The following is a 13672-nucleotide window of genomic DNA, read 5'->3' as shown; positions in this document are numbered from 1 at the left end:
AGTTCTTCTTACCCTTGAACTTCTTGAACTTAGTGGTCTTATTGACCATCAACACTTGATGTTCTTTCTTGATTTCAACCTCTGCTGACTTCAGCATTGAGAATACTTCAGGAATGGTCTTCACCATCCCCTGCATATTGTAGTTCAGCACAAAGCTCTTGTAACTTGGCGGGAGCGATTGAAGGATTCTGTCAATGACCGCCTCGTCCGGGAGGTTGATCTCCAACTGGGACAGGCGGTTGTGCAACCCAGACATTTTGAGTATGTGCTCACTGACAGAACTGTTCTCCTCCATCTTACAACTATAGAACTTGTCGGAGACTTCATATCTCTCGACCCGGGCATGAGCTTGGAAAACCATTTTCAGCTCCTCGAACATCTCATATGCTCCGTGCTTCTCAAAACACTTTTGGAGCCCCGGTTCTAAGCTGTAAAGCATGCCGCACTGAATGAGGGAGTAATCATCAGCACGTGATTGCCAAGTGTTCATAACGTCTTGGTTCTCTAGGATGGGTGCTTCACCTAGCGGTGCATCTAGGACATAATCTTTCTTGGCTTCTATGAGGATGATCCTCAGGTTCCGGACCCAGTCCGAATAGTTGCTGCCATCATCTTTCAGCTTGGTTTTCTCTAGGAACGCGTTGAAGTTCATGTTGACATGAGCGTTGGCCATTTGATCTACAAGACATATTTTGCGAAAGTTTTAGACTAAGTTCATGATAATTAAGTTCATCTAATCAAATTATTTAATGAACTCCCACTCAGATTAGACATCCCTCTAGTCATCTAAGTGTTACACGATCCGAGTCGACTAGGCCGTGTCCGATCATCACATGAGACGGACTAGTCATCATCGGTGAACATCTCCATGTTGATCGTATCTTCCATACGACTCATGTTCGACCTTTCGGTCTCTGTGTTCCGAGGCCATGTCTGTACATGCTAGGCTCGTCAAGTTAACCCTAAGTGTTCTGCATGTGTAAATCTGTCTTACACCCGTTGTATGTGAACGTAAGGATCTATCACACCCGATCATCACGTGGTGCTTCGAAACGACGAACTTTAGCAACGGTGCACAGTTAGGGGGAACACTTTCTTGAAATTACTATAAGGGATCATCTTATTTACTACCGCCGTTCTAAGTAAACAAGATGCATAAAACATAATAAACATCACATGCAATTATATATAGTAGTGACATGATATGGCCAATATCATATAGCTCCTTCGACCTCCATCTTCGGGGCTCCATGATCATCTTCATCACCGGCATGACACCATGATCACCATCATTGTGTCTTCATGAAGTTGTCACGCCAACGACTACTTCTACTTCTATGGCTAACGCGTTTAGCAATAAAGTAAAGTAATTTACATGGCATTCTTCAATGACACGCAGGTCATACAAAAATAAAGACAACTCCTATGGCTCCTGCCGGTTGTCATACTCATCGACATGCAAGTCGTGATTCCTATTACAAGAACATGATCTCATACATCACAATATATCATTCATCATTCATCACAACTTCTGGCCAAATCACATCACATGACAATTGCTGCAAAAACAAGTTAGACGTCCTCTAATTGTTGTTGCATCTTTTACGTGGCTGCAATTGGGTTCTAGCAAGAACGTTTTCTTACCTACGAATAACCATAACGTGATTTTGTCAACTTCTATTTACCCTTCATAAGGACCCTTTTCGTCGAATCCGCTCCAACTAAAGTGGGAGACAAACACCCGCTAGCTACCTTATGCAACTAGTGCATGTCAGTCGGTGGAACCTGTCTCACGTAAGCGTACGTGTAAGGTCGGTCCGGGCCGCTTCATCCCACAATGCCACTGAAGCAAGAAAAGACTAGTAGCGCAAGCAAGTTGACAAGATCTACGCCCACAACAAAATTGTGTTCTACTCGTGCAATAGAGAACTACGCATAGACCTAGCTCATGATGCCACTGTTGGGGAACGTTGCAGAAAATTAAAATTTTTCCTACGGTTTCACCAAGATCCATCTATGAGTTCATCTAAGCAATGAGTCATGGGAGAGAGATTGCATCTACATACCACTTGTAGATCGCGTGCGGAAGCGTTCAAGGGACGGTGATGATGGAGTCGTACTCGCCGTGATTCAAATCACCGATGACCAAGTGCTGAACGAACAGCACCTCCGAGTTCAACACACGTACGGTACGGACGACGTCTCCTCCTTCTTGATCCAGCAAGGGGGAAGGAGAGGTTGAGGAAGAAGGCTCCAGCAGTAGCACGACGACGTGGTGTTGGTGGAGAGGCAGTACTCCGACAGGGCTTCGCCAAGCGCTAACGGAGGAGGAGAGGTGTTGGGGAGGGGAGGGGCTGCGCCTTTTGTCAGGTGTTCAGCCCTCCCCTCACCCCTCTATTTATAGGGGAAGGGGAAAGGGGGCCGGCCCCCTCTAGATGAGATCTAGAGGGGGGCGACGGCTAGGGAGGGGGCTTGCCCCCCAAGCAAAGGGGGGCGCCCCCTTTAGGGTTCCCCCCCCCCCAACCCTAGGCGCTTGGGCCCAAGAGGGGGGGGGGGCGCCCAGCCCTCCAGGGGCTGGTTCCCTGCCCCACGCGGCCCATGTGGCCCACCAAGAGGGGTGGCCCCTCCCGGTGGACCCCCGGAACCCCTCCGGTGGCCCCGGTACAATACCGATATGCCCCCGAAACTTTCCGGTGTCCGCATGACAACTTCGCATATATAAATCTTCACCTCCAGACCCTTACGGAACTCCTCGTGACGTCCGGGATCTCATCCGGGACTCTGAACAACATTCGGTAATCACATACAAGTCTTCCTAATAACCCTAGCGTCACCGAACCTTAAGTGTGTAGACCCTACGGGTTCGGGAGACATGCAGATATGACCGAGACGGCTCTCCGGTCAATAACCAACAACGAGATCTGGATACCCATGTTGGCTCCCACATGCTCCTCGATGATGTCATCGGATGAACCACGATGTCGAGGATTCAATCAACCCCGTATACTATTATTCCCTTTGTCAATTGGTACGTTACATGCCCGAGACTCGATCGTCGGTATCCCAATACCTCGTTCAGTCTCGTTACCGGCAAGTCACTTTACTCGTACCGTAATGCATGATCCCGTGACCAAACACTTGGTCACTTTGAGCTCATTATGATGATGCATTACCGAGTGGGCCCAGAGATACCTCTCCGTCATACGGAGTGACAAATCCCAGTCTCGATCCGTGTCAACCCCACAGACACTTTCGGAGATACCTGTAATGCACCTTTATAGTCACCCAGTTACGTTGTGACGTTTGGTACACCCAAAGCACTGCTACGGTATCCGGGAGTTACACGATCTCATGGTCTAAGGAAGAGATACTTGATATTGGAAAAGCTCTAGCAAAACGAACTACACGATCTTGTGCTATGCTTAGGATTGGGTCTTGTCCATTACGTCATTCTCCTAATGACGTGATCCCGTTGTCAATGACATCTAATGTCCATAGTCAGGAAACCATGACTATCTGTTGACCAACGAGCTAGTCAACTAGAGGCTTACTAGGGACGTATTGTGGTCTATGTATTCACACGTGTATTACGATTTTCGGATAATACAATTATAGCATGAATAAAAGACAATTATCATGAACAAGGAAATATAATAATAATACTTTTATTATTGCCTCTAGGGCATATTTTCAACAGGGAGAGGGGGCAACGCCCTGACCGGCTGAGATCGAAGGAAGAAAATCGCCTCCCTAGTCGCCTGGCGTGGCAGCATGCCATTGCCAGGCCTGTCATGTTATCTTTGCTGCAGTGCCGCGTAGGAATTGCCGGCATGCTGCGGTCCTCCACCACAGTTTCCGTCGAGGAAGCTTTCTGTTACGAATGCCTCGGGGCCCGAGGAAGGGAGGAAGCTTCGTGCTCCCCTCGAACGTGAGACTCAGCCGTGTGTGAAAATCGGGCACGGGGCCGGGCGGATCATGTCCCCTCGCATCATGTGTCATGTACGTCCTACCGCGCAAAATCTCTCTCTGTGTGTGTGTTCTGTGGCGGCCGGGAATGGGATGGACATTTTCCTTTTGTGCTGACTAGGGGGCGGGACTACCTGTCCTGAACATGATTTTCTTGTATGATGGCACGTGGGTGTCGACCGGGACGAAAATGACGTGACAAAACGTATCACTTCATGGCAAAGACAACGGTGGTAGCAGTAGAAAGTAGTCTTTCATGATACAACGAGAGAGAGAGAGAGAGATCATTTGACTATCTTTCTTTCTACTGTGCGCTGACAAGGGATCCAACAACAATCATTTCTTCCCAGTGCAAAAGGAGGAGAATCAAGGACGAAGAGGCACTTGTCGGAACAGGACACTTGGCGTTATGTGCTAGTTTGCGTCTAGTCGTGGGATATGGATGCGGCCAGCGGTGAAGGCCAATCGACACCACGTACGTACGAGAACTACAACCAAAAGACTGAATCAAGCCAACATCACACAAATTCCTTATGCCAATAGACGCACTCACATGTACTTACTCGTATCTCTTCCGTCTGACATTACTTGCCGCTCTAACGGATACATCAAGTTGTAGTTCACTGCTGGATCATTCGTTTGAGCAACAAGTAGTTAGGGACGGAGAGAGTATTACATTACTATTATCTAGAAAAGGAAAACAAGTGTGCACTAAGGGTAAAATAAAGTACTCCCTCCGTTCACTTTTATAAGACCTTAAAACATTTCAGACAATGTACAAAACAGCCTATTTTGTGTTGTCTGAAACGACTTATAAAAGTGAACGGAGGGAGTAGCATTTCAAGCCGAGCGCGCATAAAGCAGACACCGTGCATGCCTCAAACGTTGGTCCCCGAAATCAGAAGCACATCATTCTTTCTGTACACTGATGACAAGGACCATCCTACATTGTCCAATTTATCCACAACTGAACAGAACCTCTGATACAAAGCTGTCCATCCATGGTTTCATTCCGCGGTGTATTGATTCTGCAAATAAAGCAGCAAAAATATAAGTTCATGTCATTCTTGTCACCATGTTTACGTACATTAAGAGCATCTATAGTCTACAATCAGGCGCCTCAAATGACCGGGCGGACAGCCGGGTCACTGACTAGTAAAAAAAAACCGACTAGAGAGAGCACCTCAAACGCACGGACTGACCAGCACCCTGGATGTCGAAGCCAGAGCCACGGCTTCAAAGTTTCTCCTTTCGTGCTGCAGGGTGTCTCTGGCTGCTTTGATGGCAGTCGTCGTGCTGCAGGGTGTCTCTGAAAGATATAGACTCATTTTGCTGTTAATTTTCAGCTCTGATTTTGCAATGAGAGTAGAAAACTTATGGCGCAACAACTGATTGTTAATAGACATATGGTATATATACTCATTTTGATAGCTGAAGGTTTCAGAGTTGACCCATCAAGTCTGAAAGATTCACAGAGGTAGCAACTTTCACTTCTCATTCAAATCGGAAATTTAATACCACATCAAAGATTCACAGAGGTAAACAACTTTCAACTCTGGTTCTGATAAAAAATTTACATACATTGCATGCATGGCAATTCAGAGTTCAAATTGCCTACATCCAAGCTAGATCAAAGCGTGTGTTGAGGAGGAAGAAGCACAGAACTCACCAATGCACGAAGTGATTAAAACAAACCAGATGCAGCGTGTTGGTTCACTGAACTTGCTGTTTTTCCAGGCGGTTGAGCTGATGAATACCTTGCATATTGCGATATACAAGATCACACTTTGGAAATATACCTGGCAAGATTCAAAAGGAGCTTCTCTGAATAAAACAAACACACCCTGGCGTATCATTATTGTTACTGAAGCTCATCAACAAGCAGAGGGCCTTCAGAAGCATGCAGAGGCCCAGCCGCTACGCTCGGTCCATCTCTGTCTCCGTCTCCATCTCCTGGAAGAGGAGAAAGCACCGCATCATACCATCTTGGCACATCTTCTCCTAGACCACCAATCTACAAAATTCAGTAAATCAGTCAGTCAATACATTTCATGTTTAAGCAGCGTAAAACTTGGATTCAGGGATCAATCAATCACTAGGATGTGTTTTTTTCTTCAGAAAAAAATATATTTGCTACTCCCTCTGAATCAAAATATAAGATGTTTTTGATACAAACGGAGTATCGTATCAAAAAACGTCTTTATATTTTGATAGAGGGAGTATCAGACAAGTGGTGAATATATCCTGTACCTCCTCTCTACCACACATGGAAATCGTATTTACAAGTAAAACCAGCTACAAATGCTTTGCTCTGCCATCTCTCCTACAAACAAATGCTACTGCCTATAACTACACGGACGGAATACCTCCCTCACTCTACTCTTCCATTAATTGTGGAGCATGTCGATGTTTTCTTCAGGGGGCAACTCTTATTATGCAGATGTCCAGGCAAGTCCTCCATCCCCTGTACATGCATCTTATAGTACTTGACTAGTGAAAAACACCAGTGCTCATCACTGGACTCAGCAACCAGTTACCTTGCTGCTGATCAACTAACTTTTTTCATAAGCCTCAGGCCTATGATCCAAGAGAACGAAATACCATTGCAATTGCTCTAGCCAAGGCCGTGTAAAGGAGTCATGGGATCACGCAGGAGCAGGACATGTGAATAGCACATCCCCCCAATCCCCAAAATAAATAGTATATTAAATAGCATATTCTCCCAGACCCATAAGTCCTAACAAGGAAAGAAAAATCAGCAAGGTCCCTAGCTCCCTCAGCCAAGGTGCAACACTTCCACAGCACCAGGCTAAACCATTGTTCCATCATGAAAGGAGTTGACAACATCAGAAAAAAGAGGTGGACTAATAAATACACTTAACCATTGACAAAAGAGGTAGACTAATAAACTCAACGGTTTGCTTGGCCAGCAAAATGTCAAATTTTGCATCCTGGCATTTTAGTTTCACAGTTAAATACCCACACAGGAACGATGAGATATTTAAAAATGGTAAAAGAGGCATCTGCTAGCATTCATAACAATCACTACTTATAAAGGGGAACGGTTTTATCATATACGCTTGGCAGAACAGGTGAAGGTCAATGTACAGTTGAGCTTCAATATCATCATATTTCAGAAAAACCTGATGAAACATATAAACACTCCAGTGTACTCCAAAATGCTAGTAGATGCATCATATAGATTTACAGCATGGACTGGTTGAAGTACGGCCAGCTCTCAAATGCTTACTTTGTTACAAAAAACAGACCATGACAGCTACACTTGACAATCAAAATATAAACTACTTTTAGCACGCTTTGGCAGTTACTTTGGAGGTTAAAGAAAGTACTGGAGTTCTTTGTGTTTTTGGATCAAACATGCTTCAAATCCTTAATTGCCCCTTGCGAAAATCATACAGACAGATATCAAATTTTACTATCCGTCACTGAACTTCAATGAAATCTTCCTCCAGATGAACACCCAAGATGGCAAAAACTAATTCAAGTGCAGATTATGTGGCTAGTTGGAAGTAATCTGGCCCAGAAGGCTAGCAGATTATGCACATCATTTCAAATAAACAAGCTACTATGGGGAAGTAATTAAGAACCTGCAATCTCTGTGGATATTCAGAGTTTCAGACAATGAATTCAGAGCATGGATATTCACAACCACACCGACCAAAACAATAAATTAACCACTGATTTTAAGCAAAACTAAAGAAGATGCACACAGAACGAAGAAACACCCACTAGCTGCTAGTGAACCTCCTGGTGGTGCTTGGTACAAAGAATTAACCACGGGACCAAAACACAATACTTACGAAGCCTTTTATCCCAAACAAGTTGGGGTAGGCTAGATATGAAACCCTTTCACGAGGACTTCCCAGGAGGTCACCCATCCTAGTACTACTCTCGCCCAAATGGGTTTCATATCCAAAAGACTGGCTAGTTTTTACGTTGGCTCGCCAAGCCTATTACAACCCTTAGATATGAAACCCTTTCACGAGGACTTCCCAGGAGGTCACCCATCCTAGTGCTACTCTCGCTCAAATGGTTTTCAAACCTATGGGACTGGCTAGTTTTTACGTTGGCTCACCAAGCCTATCACAACCCTCCTCCTTTACCCGGGCTTGGGACCGGCTATGCCTAGAAGACATAGGCGGAGTTCGGACCAAAACACAATAATAAACTAAAAAAAACTAAAGCTATCCACAATAAACACATAATTTATGGCCATGGTGCAGAACATGAAAATCCACAAACACACAATACAAGATTAGTGCTTCTTTGTGTCGATAAGGTTACTAGTATCAATAACATTACCAGCATAAAAATGAACAAAGAAACCTAAGTTTACTTGCTTGAACTTAAATGATGCCAAGTTGCCAACCCTCCTCCAAGTGAGAGTTCGAGGTTTAGTTATGCCATCTCTCTTTAGCAGATAATCTGTACATACGGGAGCCCCCCACATTTCATCCTGCAGCCTAGTTGGTATTTGCAATATGACCAATTGCTCCAAATGGTTACCTCTGATCCAACTAGACGAGAACTCACTTCCAGACACTTTCCATAATTGAATGAAATATCTATCTATTTCATTAGTTAAAGCAAAGATAGATCAATATGAATCTGCATATGAGAAAACCAAAATTATTTTGATATCAAACCATAACTGAAAAATAGATTAAGCTAAAGGCAAGTGAATTGACCATACCAACAAGACTATTTACCTAAATTTGGGACGGGCATCAGATTGATGCTCCAATTATCCACTATGAATTGCAAAAACATCAATAGAACAGTAGGAGTGCATTACCCACATGAAGAAGACATTATGTGGCTCATTGTCTCAATGCACCAGCAACTAAGTTGAAAACTGAAATTTTCATGCATTGCAGAATGGACTGATCTTGAAAACTAACATTTGAATGCATTGCAGAATGGACTGATCTCACACTTGCTTAGTTCCAATACATGTGTTTAGAACATGAATGAGGACGAGAAAGTTCATAACCAACCCATTGCTGAGTGATAGTATTACATACCAGTGTTCGGGATCAAATTATCAATTCCATCACACGTTAGCAATGACCAAGCCAGCATCTAATAGTCATACAACAGCAGACAACCAGCACACAATTACTCCCTCCGTTCATTTGTCTTTCTAGAGATTTCAACAAGTGACTACATGCGGAGCAAAATGAGTGAATCTACACTCTAAAATATGTCTATATACATCCGTATGTGGTAGTCCATTTGAAATCTCTAAAAAGACAAATATTTAGGAACGGAGGGAGTACATCATAGCCCGTCTTGGCTTATGTGAATCTGAAATTAGTCGGCACTTCCCCCTTGCAAGCGGCATCGTAGTCTTCTGCGAGGTGCAGCGCAGCCTCCTTGTGAGGGAATATGAACTTCTTCCTGAATACCTTCTCACTCATCTTGAAAACGGTACTGTAGTTTGGGTCACGCTTGAGCAATCCATTTTCCTTGAGAAACTTCACAACATAGTACCGGGGCCTGAGCCGGCCCTCTAGACTGTGACCGAGCATTACGGGTCGATGAGCAACGAACGCCGGTTCCAAGCCCACCTCAGAGATGAGGAACTCAGACCTACGCTGCAGTGATTCTTTGGACCTCGACAGCATCAATGGGAACCTAGAAACAGCAATTCCCACCTCGCCATCCGTCCACATGAACGTGGTCTTCAAGTGCTCCACTCTGGCTGTGATGGTCTCCTCGCTATCGAATGCAATAGCATGCAGCGCGTGCCTAAACAACCCAGAACCACGGGGCACACCTATCTTTTCGGCGCATGCCACGAGTCCCTTGAAGCGCTCTGGATTGATGGTGAGCAAACCTGGTTGATTGCTGCATAGCTTGGCAATATCGCAAGCACCTAGCCCGCACTCCCGCAGCAACGCGACGTTGGGCTTGACCACGCCGTCGAGGTCAGACGAAAGAAGGGAGGAGCTCCTCTTGAGGGCCTGGAGGAGGTTCTCAGAGGACCCAAAGAGAGGCAAGCAGTAGTGCAGCTTGGACACGATGGATCTAGAGCGGAAGCTGTGAGGGGAGAGCGAGACGAGGCGTGTGACCTCCGAAGGCGAGAGACCGACGCCGGCGAGCCCCGCGACGACGGGGCCCAGGGTTTTCTCCACTTTGGCGCAGAGGAACCGCGGGTCCCTGGCGACGAGAGAGGCGATGTCGGCGGCGGAGAGGCCGAGGCCGGCGAGGAGGGCGAGGACGGCGTCGGGCTTGGATGGGGATTTGAGGTGGGAGAGCTTGGGGCAGGCCTTGAGGGCCTGGGGTCGGGTGAGGCCGCAGGTGGAGACGAGGTACTCCTCCACGGCGAAGCCGGTGCTTCAGGAGATGGCGGGCGCGGCGGCGGAGATGAGGCGGTGGAGATGGGATACGGGAGAGGTGGCTGGAGAAGAGAGGAGATGGGCGAGGATATGCTTGTGGAGGCGGAGCATGGCGTAGTGCTGTAGGCAGCGGCGCGGTGGCGCCGGCGGCGAGGGAATGGGGAACGACGGCCCGGCCGGAGCGAGAGCAAGAGGATTTTGTTGTTGTTGTTGTTGTTGTTGTTGTTTTTGAGGCCGTTGTTGATTGAGAGAGGTGCCGTTTTGTGGTCTGGTTCGCCCTTTGATGATGAGTGACCCCACAGTCAGTTTCTCTGATAATGGGCCGGGCTGGGCTGGGCTGGAGTGACATATATAGTGCAATAAAGAGTTTTGGTTCTCCTATAAAAAAGAAAGTCTTTGAAGGAATGGTTAACCCTGAGATTCTTGAAGCTACAACAATTTGTGAAGCACTGATATCAATGTTACTCTCAGTGTAAAAGACGTATTACATTATGAAATGAAGGGAGTAGAAGGGTGTTGATTGTCTCAGATTGTTTGGCGGTAATAAAGAACTTGGAGACTGGTTGATGTAAAAAAACTTGAAGACTGGGAAGACAACGCTTCACAAATTATTACTGCCAAACTATGGCACATTTCTGAAGGAGATTAATATCCGAAAGAGAAGTTTTCAGTAGGTCATATGCGACCAGGAACGACGAGAGTATAATGGGAACGCACATGCTTTAGTGCAAATTTTATCCTCACTTGCTGTGGGTAGACATGTTTGGTCGATGGAGCCTCCGGACTCCACTTGTATCCCTATAAGATTCTCTGAGCAATAAAACTCTCTCGTTCCCTAGAGAAAACAAGTAAGCACCGCTAAACAAATAGGTAATTTTTTTCTTGAGTAACACAAGAATTGATCACATGATTTCCCTCGAGAGGTAATCACGTATGGTTGATATGCTGTCAACGGGGAATGATCACATGATATGGAGGTCCAACTAGGGCTGGAAAAACAGCTCATGCATTCCAGCAAGACAAAGAGGATGCATACATCCACAACTTCACTAATTAATCATGAGGACTCCATGCATGAAATCATTTACATATGGGGACACACCATCATACACCATTTTTTGCAATGTGAAAAGCTTTCCTATCTTACACTCCCTATCATCTCTTTTTTTTCTCTCCAAGAAAACGATAAAACCGAGGGCAAAGTATATATTCAGGCGATCTAGCGCCCGACAAGTTGTCATCTTGATGTGAATGAGTTGTTACTTCTTCCTCAACCTGTCGGGAATTCGAAACAAGTACCACATTGCCAGTGTGGAGCAAATCCAACCTGACCGTGAATGAATAATAATCCAATCATGATGCGCTGCTCAGAGCGTGTTATCGGACCGTGAACCCCAATAGAATTATTCAATATATGAACTGAAATGAGAGAAATATAAGATCTTCCTGAAGCAAACATCCACTAATTAGAAACTGGCACCTCTCAAGAGTTCCTTTCCATTAGTGACATAAATATATTGTTTTGAGGTTTTTGCCAAAGTCTGGTTCAGACAAAACTTTCTGTTGTGTCCAATCTTCCCGCAAGTGACACCACTGCTCTCTGGCACATAATGTCCTTTAAGGATTAGTACTAATAATGATGACATGGTCATTACTGTTTCTCCTTTTATAAATACTCCCTCCGTCCGAAAAAACTTGTCCCTCAAATGGATGTATTTAGCAGTAGCTTTTATGTGTGCAGGTGCTGTTCATGAGGTACTGTTTGAGTCTCCTACTGGATTGATAACCTTGGTTGTTAAGAGAGAGAGAGAAATACTTATCTCTATTGTATTGCATCTCCTCTCCTTTTCGAGGAAATCCCAACACAACTCACAAGTAGCATAAGGGTACCCAGAATATCCCAGGTTTGCTAGGCCACAGTCAGCCAAGCAGTCTAAAAAATCTTCCATTTGTGCAAACCTCCTAGGAATACCCCCAAGCTGGTCTGTATGGAAGAGGGTCTCATTGTAATCACCAGCACACAACCAGGGAAGATCATCTTAGGCTCTCAAGTACTGAATTCCATCCCAGGGTTTTTTCGGAAGTTCTGTTTTTGGCTCACCATAGAAACCAGTGAATCTACATTTCTTGCCTTCCCAAACTATTTCAGCATCAATAAGATATTGGCACCACGGCCAAACAGTTACATGAATATGATCGCTCTACCATAAAGCGAGCCCACCGCTCCTACCGTCACAATCAACAGCAACCCCATTCTTAAAACCCAAGCTCCATTTCAGCCACTCCATAGATTTAATTAGCTTTCCTTTTTGTTACAGGAACATGTATAAGTCATGAAGAAAGCAATAGCAATATACTAAACGATCAAGTGCTAGGCTAACGGAATGGGTCATGTAAATCACATCATTCTCCTAATGATGTGATCCCATTAATCAAATGACAACACATGTCTATGGTTAGGAAACATAACCATCTTTGATTAACGAGCTAGTCAAGTAGAGGCATACTAGTGACTATATGTTTGTCTATGTATTCACACATGTATCATGTTTCCGGTTAATACAATTCTAGCATGAATAATAAACATTTATCATGATATGAGGAAATAAATAATAACTTTATTATTGCCTCTAGGGCATATTTCCTTCAGTCTCCCACTTGCACTAGGGTCAATAATCTAGATTACATAGTAATGATTCTAACACCCATGGAGCCTTGGTGCTGATCATGTTTTGCTCGTGAGAGTGGCTTAGTTAACAGGTCTGCAACATTCAGATCCGTATGTATCTTGCAAATCTCTATGTCTCCCACTTGGACTTCGTCCCGAATGGAACTGAAGCATCTCTTGATGTGCTTGGTCCTCTTGTGAAATCTGGATTCCTTTGCCAAGGCAATTGCACCAGTATTGTCACAGAAGATTTTCATTGGTCCCGATGCACTAGGTATGACACCTAGATCGGAAATGAACTCCTTCATCCAGACTCCTTCATTTGCTGCTTCCGAAGCAGCTATGTACTCCGCTTCACATGTAGATCTCGCCACGCCGCTTTGTTTAGAACTGCACCAACTTACAGCTCCACCGTTTGATAAAAACACGTATCCGGTTTGCGATTTAGAATCGTCCAGATCAGTGTCAAAGCTTGCATCGACGTAACCATTAACGACTAGCTCTTTGTCACCTCCATATACGAGAAACATATCCTTAGTCCTTTTCAGGTATTTCAGGATGTTCTTGACCGCTGTCCAGTGATCCACTCCTGGATTACTTTGGTACCTTCCTGCCAAGCTTATTGCTAAGCATACGTTAGGTCTGGTACACAGCATTGCATACATGATAGAGCCTA

The 13672-nt window shown here is 45.0% G+C and overlaps 1 pseudogene; it reads right to left on the bottom strand.

Annotated features, from left to right (window-relative positions):
• Positions 1 to 4497: 4497 nt before the first annotated feature.
• LOC123135984 (transcription termination factor MTERF15, mitochondrial-like) lies at positions 4498 to 10538 on the bottom strand (annotated as a pseudogene).
• Between the last annotated feature and the right edge of the window lie 3134 nt (positions 10539 to 13672).

The sequence above is a fragment of the Triticum aestivum genome, chromosome 6B (assembly GCF_018294505.1).
Source record: "Triticum aestivum cultivar Chinese Spring chromosome 6B, IWGSC CS RefSeq v2.1, whole genome shotgun sequence".
In the NCBI taxonomy this organism is placed as follows: domain Eukaryota; kingdom Viridiplantae; phylum Streptophyta; class Magnoliopsida; order Poales; family Poaceae; genus Triticum; species Triticum aestivum.
This window is presented reverse-complemented; position numbering and strand designations above follow the sequence as displayed.